This window comes from Dreissena polymorpha, unplaced genomic scaffold (genome assembly GCF_020536995.1).
Source record: "Dreissena polymorpha isolate Duluth1 unplaced genomic scaffold, UMN_Dpol_1.0 chrUn018, whole genome shotgun sequence".
Classification (NCBI taxonomy): domain Eukaryota; kingdom Metazoa; phylum Mollusca; class Bivalvia; order Myida; family Dreissenidae; genus Dreissena; species Dreissena polymorpha.
The window spans coordinates 7,242-14,936 of record NW_026273332.1 but is presented as its reverse complement, the minus strand read 5'-3'; the positions used below and the strand labels follow the sequence as shown (position 1 = coordinate 14,936).

At 32.1% G+C, this 7,695-nt stretch overlaps 1 long non-coding RNA gene across 1 annotated transcript; it reads right to left on the bottom strand.

Annotated features, from left to right (window-relative positions):
• Positions 1-5,558: 5,558 nt before the first annotated feature.
• Positions 5,559-6,650, bottom strand: LOC127863591 (uncharacterized). The gene is made up of 4 exons (XR_008041109.1): positions 6,541-6,650; positions 6,211-6,238; positions 6,009-6,040; positions 5,559-5,773 (listed from the first exon to the last, which is right to left on the bottom strand). It is a non-coding gene; the product is annotated as an uncharacterized LOC127863591 (long non-coding RNA).
• Between the last annotated feature and the right edge of the window lie 1,045 nt (positions 6,651-7,695).

Genomic DNA, 7,695 nt, shown 5'->3' with positions numbered 1-7,695 from the left:
TTGTCACCGCTGTTACAAACTTTTAACGCAGTGAAAAAATAGATATCACCGTGTGAATTTTTTTTCCCGCAGTGACAAAATCACCGCGGTAACAATTTTGTCACCGCGGTGATATCTATATTTAGCTGTTGGCGTATTTGTGCTTTTGTCCCAAGCGGTACGGCATTCGAACATGCTCCATTTGAATATTTATTTCGCATGTAAGTGGGAATCTTAGTCCCATGCATAACGTGGATTTTTTCATTAGGTTTTTATTTTTAAGTACACATCGTTTGGTGATTCGTCTTATAAAACACAGTAGCCTACATAATACAATTAACATTTTAACTTGCTAAAACGTTTAAAAGTTACAAATACACGCTGTTTACCAGTCTTTTAGATTGCCTGTCCAATGTAGTATGTAATAACTTACTCATTCATGTAAATGCATGTGTTTCGTTATTGTGTCATGTAGCCTACAGGCACATATCATGGTTGTAAAATTAATTATTTAAGTCAATTTTTCCTTCAGCGTTATTTTTTTTAACTTTATTTAATTAAGCACATGTCATCTGTCAAAACAATTATTGTGAGTCAACTTACCCAAATAGTTAACGCGGTTAAATAAAGTACAGTCGAAACCCGATGGCTCGAAATCGTCGGGACCGGAAACAAATGTTAGAACGTCGGCATTATAGCAATCCGATTTTTAATAAACTTGTTTACGAACAAGTCTTCATAACATTTTCAACTCCGGTTGAAGAGTACACATATCCACTATATTGCTTAAACTCCGTACTACTTCGTACTACTTTTGTGCTTTTAAATAGATAAGAACTAAATGTATACTTGTATTTACCAATATTTTAAAACAGTAACAAATACAATACAACAAATATCATATTGTAAATTATATCAGCACGTTTAAACGTAGCAATTTTTCTGGTAAAACAGAGCGCTAAGGAACAAAACATGCATCAGCACTATATACTCATCATTTACATATACGACAGTGCTACATGTATTTATTTATATTTTTTGAAGAATACCATAATGTCAGTCTGTATTGCGTTCCTTATCTGTCATGAAATAAAGCTTTCTATTGTATCCTGTTGAGATTGAACATGCAGTGAGTTTTTGCACTCCTCGAGATAATTTCTGATTACATTAATACAAGATGCCATCTTTTACTTAAATCAATTAACAATAAAATCGATGACATGTTTTCAACTGGTGTTATTTTAATTTCATGTATTGAGTGCCTTTAATCAAGCGGCCCTCATCATTTTACAGTTTATGCGACCCGGAGCGAGTTCGAGCCATCCGGAAAAAAACGTGTTACCGGGACTGTGAAAACAGTTCGAGCCATCCGATAATTCGAGCCATCCGACACAATTTTATTTGAATATATAGCAACGTTTGTGTTCATTAGTATAATAAAACATATCTTTGGCAATCATTATAAAGCATTCTGAACTAGATTGTACTGTATTTGTAAATCTGTTGTTTCAAATCCGTTGTAAAAGCGGCATTCAGTTCTCTTGTTTTTCAATACTTTAGTATGAACCTAAGTCTGTCAGAATTAAATTAAATAGCAGACGTTGTGGCCTATATGTATATTATTTAAACCTAGAAAAACAAACAAACAATTGCTTTAAACTAAATATTTGATAATAACTGTTGTTGTGTTTACTGTTTGGAGTTATATGATACAATTTCAACAAGTGACGGCATTCAGACATTTCCAGCACGAATACAAAAAGCATGTATTACGATTTAAGAAGTTCCCCTAGTGAATGGCGTGTTAGTGTGATACAATCAACATTAGTATTACGATTCATGAAGTATCCATAGTGTATTGCGTATAACTATGATACAATCAAAATTGGAAATTAAGATAGTAGTAAACATTCAATAAAAGGCCAATTAATGCTAATAAAATTAAAAAGTACCATACTGAAATGATTGAATTTATGATGGCAAATACTGTCACACAATTAAAAGTTTATATATCCATTGCTGAATCTGAATGTGGTACTTAAACATGGTTCATTCTAAAAATTATATATTGAGCATGAGGAATGAGTACTATCATGCTCCTTATTTCCATCAGTCGTTATCTCAAATACCTGATGTACAATTATACTCACTGGCGAGCATTCACACTTTCCGTCAATATCAGTTTACTTCACCTTAAATATCATACCATAATTAACACAACATTTATTTTTGAAAACTACTTGACATGTAAAAATCATGAAAAACAGTGACTAGAATTAAGTAGATTCCGATTTGCTTCGTGTCTTTCTAAACAAAAAGAGGAAGATTTAAACACACTTTTTAAAATGTTTAAAAGGTTATTGTCATCCCATTAAACGCTTACGATATGGATAACACACGTTAGTTAATCCTGTTTTGCCTACGTTATATCATCAATTGCATATGATCAATTAAAAGCAAAACATTGATATAAATGGTACAAATCTTCAACATTTCTATACTAGTACTTAACATGCTCCTTCGTAAAAAAGTACTGCGTCTGCTTTCTGGCAAGAGGATTTCTCATCTCATCGTTATAGTCATGTAATAAAGTGATTTTTGAAAAGATCCTTTTTCAATGTTTACAGTTGTGAAAAAGTATGTTTTAAATGAAACTACAAACGGCTACATAGTACAATTAAAATTCATCTGAATCTTAAAATATAAATGTTCGTCTTTGCTGAGAAACTGCGCGGTATTTGGTCTGTAAGATACGTTTTCCTGCTTAGATTCATTCAGCCTCTCGCATGTGCTTAGACAGTTTTTACCAGAGCTTCAAACACATGCATTGTAATTAAAATAAAAACTATGTTTGAATTATTTCGCTTTTATATTAAGGCCATTGTTTTAAATCGAATTAGTTGTACTTAAAACATAGGTTATTTTTAATTCAAAGCGTCGATACAAAACCACAGTTGCAAGGCATATTTATTTCGCGCGCGTAGCTTTTTTGTTTACTTAATTTTAAGTATTTTCTTTTGTATAAGTATAAAAATAAGATGGTAACTACAGATCATGATCTGAGGTTCTCAATAAATCTTCGTCAACTAATTGGTAAAAATGGTAAATATTGCTTGAATCAAATCAACTATATTCAGCAGCTGGTGCAAATTACAGTCAATAGTCGAAATAACATCAACGATAGGGCTCAAACGACTAGTAAATATAACGTTTTACCATTTTGTTTTAATTTTGACTATGAACAATCTTTCAAATAACAATGAGCATAAGTATGTTTTTCAGATTATTTTACTCGCGATCACAGGTTTCGCCAAAAAAATGAAAGCGTTGAACAATCCGTGAATATTGTTTGCTTTTTTCAGCTCAATCGATGAGTGTTTTCTTAAAATAGCATCATATAATTTGAAGGAAAAATCAGGGTTGGAAAAAATTATCCAGATGTTTTCATTATTTTAGAAGCACCTAACGGATAAGGTAAATCTGTATTTTTCCTCCAGTCTATTATCAATATATCATTTCGATCTGGAAACATAAAAAAACCCATTATTTGAACATATGAACTTTTGACATTTACATGTTGTTTTATCTTGAATTATTTAATTCAATTTTATAAATTTATAATAGCGCCGCGATGAAGCGTAATTTATTTGTTGACGCTTGTTATGATAAAGATCACCCTATTGAATTGCCTGTGTGATTTGAGAAATGGTTAAGAGATAGACAAAATATGTATAACTTTCGGTTCGTTATATACTTCATGCATCATCTAAGGATTTCAGAAGTTTATAACAATTCTTTGGATATCGATTATTAAACATTGAAAATTTACCCCAGTATTAGATTCACTCACAGTTATCGTTCACTTTCCCCAAAACATTCCAATTGTTAAAATAATTATTGACCGTAGTGTGCTTGCGACAATAAATTATTTGTAACCGTACAGTATGATTAAAAAAAATATTTATTAAGCTTAAGCATTTCAAATATAAAATATACATTTGACAAATGTAAAATACAACGATTCATGGCATGATATATGTTGGACTTTAACAAGTATACATTTCTGCTGTGAATATATTGATATAGATACAAAATAAGTTTAAATGAGAGCATTTACTGTTTTAAAAATCACGCCTTTAAAAAACATTTTTGCAGTCATGTTAATAAAATTTACTTAACGTAAGATACTATTTTCTTCATTATGATCAAATTATGATTTGGTAATTACAAATCAAATTCTCGAAAATTATATAGCTTTACATAAAATTATATAAGTTGTTTTGTTCCTTACCACAAAAAAAGAAAATAAAACACCAATGAATCAAAGAACGAACATCATACATGACAATTGACGTTATGTTTATAAACAACAATACGTCGTTATTGTGTGCATGACAATTATATCCAAGAATTTCTGAAATCATGAGGTTTATTTATATGCCGTTTATTTCGACAAAGCTCGTTAATGGGGGTAAATATTTATATTTGCAACAGAAACATATACATTTGCTTTGAGGAATTTAACAATTGACTGCATAGGTTAAAACCATATGAAAACATTCCTATTTGGAAAATGTTTTTGTGTACTCTTTTTATACGAAAACGTACTCCTTGGTTCCGGATTCTTTGTTTGTCACCCCTTGAATGTCATTCTCCAAAAATTCAAAGTCTTTGCAATTTGTTTCCCCACGTTCATCATTTTTATCCTATTTGGTGCCGGTGTTATTTGTCTCCGCTTCAAATTTGCCCTAACTTTTACCGTAATCAAACAGCTTTGTTCGGCGCTTGCGTTAGTTGTTATTTCCTTAGTAACATTTATCAGTTCTTCGGACTTCTTGTACTTTATCTCCAATGTGGCGGCATTGTCTAGTTATTCGGCCACTGCAGAATGTGTCTGAACTGAAGTTTCGCTCTCACATATTCGGCCCAATACATACGATGATGCTGGGATCATGTAGCTGGATTCTCCCAAACCAGTGTGCAGATAATCATCTGTTATCTGTGACTTTATTTAAAGAAAACAGAGGAATAATGAAACCCTTAAGACATCACAAGAAAAGAAAGCCTTTCGATCATACGCCAGTCTACGGCAAGCTAGCAATTTCCATTTCAACACAAAGCAGTAAGAAAACAAAACAAAAAGCCAAAAAGGATAACAATTTATTGCATTGCTTCGGACTGCCTTCGACCGGAAAATGGAAACCATTTGGGTAGAGATGTTTTCAAGGCATGCCGATCGCACAATTAGCAGTGAAAAGTAAATTACCTTTACAGTTGTATGTTTGCATGGTCATAAGCGTTTTCTGTTGAACTGTTGTCAATTTAGCGACTGTTGTGATTATGTATTTATATACCTAATTAGGCTTGCAATTAATTGCCATGAAATTGTTATAGTTAACATATACGTTTGGCAATCCAAACAAGATCAGGAATACATTTGCTTGTATCTTAAGTTATTGTTGACAATAAGTAGATCAAAACATGTATGATACAATAATACAATTAAATGTAAGAGGAACATTAAATATATCTGCGTCAACTATAAGCATCCATTTAAATCTTACAACAAACCTGAGAGATCTGAACATTGGTGTCGCCTCACGCTCTGTATTGTCCAAATGGACGACTGCATACGGAACGACACAGTCGTCATGGACGTCGTCGGGCAATACATCATAATGATCGGTGTTGTCGTCATTGTTGTCATCGGGCAATACATCATAATGATCGGTGTTGTCGTCATTATTGTCGTTGGGAAAGACTTCAAAATTACCACTGTTGCTGTTGATCAATTCTGCAAATAAAATATGTCACAGTTGTCAATTAATGATTGTTAAGGGTAAAACATATCATTGGAGTGTGTTTCAATAATAGTGTGAAAACAATTATGTGAACGGTTTATTAAGAGAACCAATGGCGTAAACGTCCATTTGCACAAAATAAATTGAAGCATATATACTGTTATAAATGACGTATGGCTTAATGTGTAACTAATATGACTTGGTATTGAAATGATATGAATAACTCACCTGGTGGAATATCCGATGGTTTTAGTTCATTCCTAAACATTAAATAACACTGTTATCAATATATATTGCAACTACAAGATAATATCAATAACGGAAATCTCAATACAAAGTTTACCATTTTATATTCACACTTCTGTTATATTATATTTTTAGATCTCGAAATTGGTTCATCAAGTAATGTGTTTGAAACGTATGTACTTACAGTTGAACGGCTATTTGGGCCCTCTTCTCTGTATTTGAAATAAAAATATGTTTACGAAGTTAGAGTAATTTATTTATATGAATTCTGAGTGTCCTTTTTTAATAAAAATTCTGGTATCAAAATATTATAGAATCGCGATTCGAATTGGAAACAATAAAATGGCGTATTAAGTTCATGTAATGTCAAGTTATTACCGCAATGGCTACAATACACAAGAGCAACATAATTAAGAATTGTCCATGCATGATTCAATTAAATAAAACAAGTTCAACCCCTTATCGTTGACATATATCAGAACATAGCATACAGTACATTTATTTATATTCTTACCTTTCTTCCTTCGGATACACAAACAAGCAGTGGTGGTGACGCCAACTATTAGCAGACATAATGCCAACGTCGTTGCAATCCATATATTTGTCGACGGTTGCTCTTTATCTTCACTGGCTGTTGAATTCATTATAAAACGTAATTGATGTGTCAATATTGGATTTAACATATTTATTCCATTATGTGTTTTACAACATCTACAGTTTGAAGGATGTGTCAATATTCAACGACAGTCTAAAGCATGTCATTTTGAATAATAGAATCGAATTATGAATTGGTACGAGTAGTAGTATTAGCACTAGGAAAAGTAGTAGTTCAAATAATAATTTTAGTTCTTTAACAGGAGGCCTTTGCGTATTGGATACGGTGTCCGCTTTGCGACCGTGAGGTCACGGACTCGATATCCACTGCGCAGCGTTCTTTAGATCTATCCCAGGAAATTGAGTCGATAAGTTTTGAAATATAAGGCTTTATATGCAATCGAGCTTAAATAAATAGGTGTAAACTAACAAACAAATGTTGTAGTTTTTGTTGCTGTTTTTATTGTTGTTCGAGTTGTTATAATAGTAGAAAGTATTGTCGCTGCTGTTTCTTTTGTTGCGTCTGTTGCTGTTCTTGTCTTATATAAGACTTTATGTAAGCATAAGTAGAAATTAGAAACATTTTCAGTAGAAAATATAAACGTAGAAATATTAGTATTTGCCATTTCCGATACAAAAAATATACAATTGAACATAAACGTGATTAAAGAAGGGATCATCGCATTGGAACGGTCATTTTAAAGTATTGTGGATTTAAACCGGTTTGATATCCAAACTGACCTTACATTAAGCGTAGAATAAATCAGCAACTAGGTAGTGAGATACTCATGTCACAATCTGCATATTTAAGCGTCAAAAAACGTTAAGGTGTACAAGTCGAACCTTCGCAACATTTCGAATACGTTAATTTGGGTCATAGACATAAAGCATAGCGAAGCTTTTTATTAGTTTTATTGGCTATGTTCAATATTTTATATTTTTTATTTCTACAACAGTTCTTAAAATTCTTATCTAACCCTTATCTCTGGCCAAGACAATGTGATAGCTTAATACTAGATATTCTTTGTGAAGCTTATTCTATTTGCATGAGTTAACAGTTACGATGAGATATGAT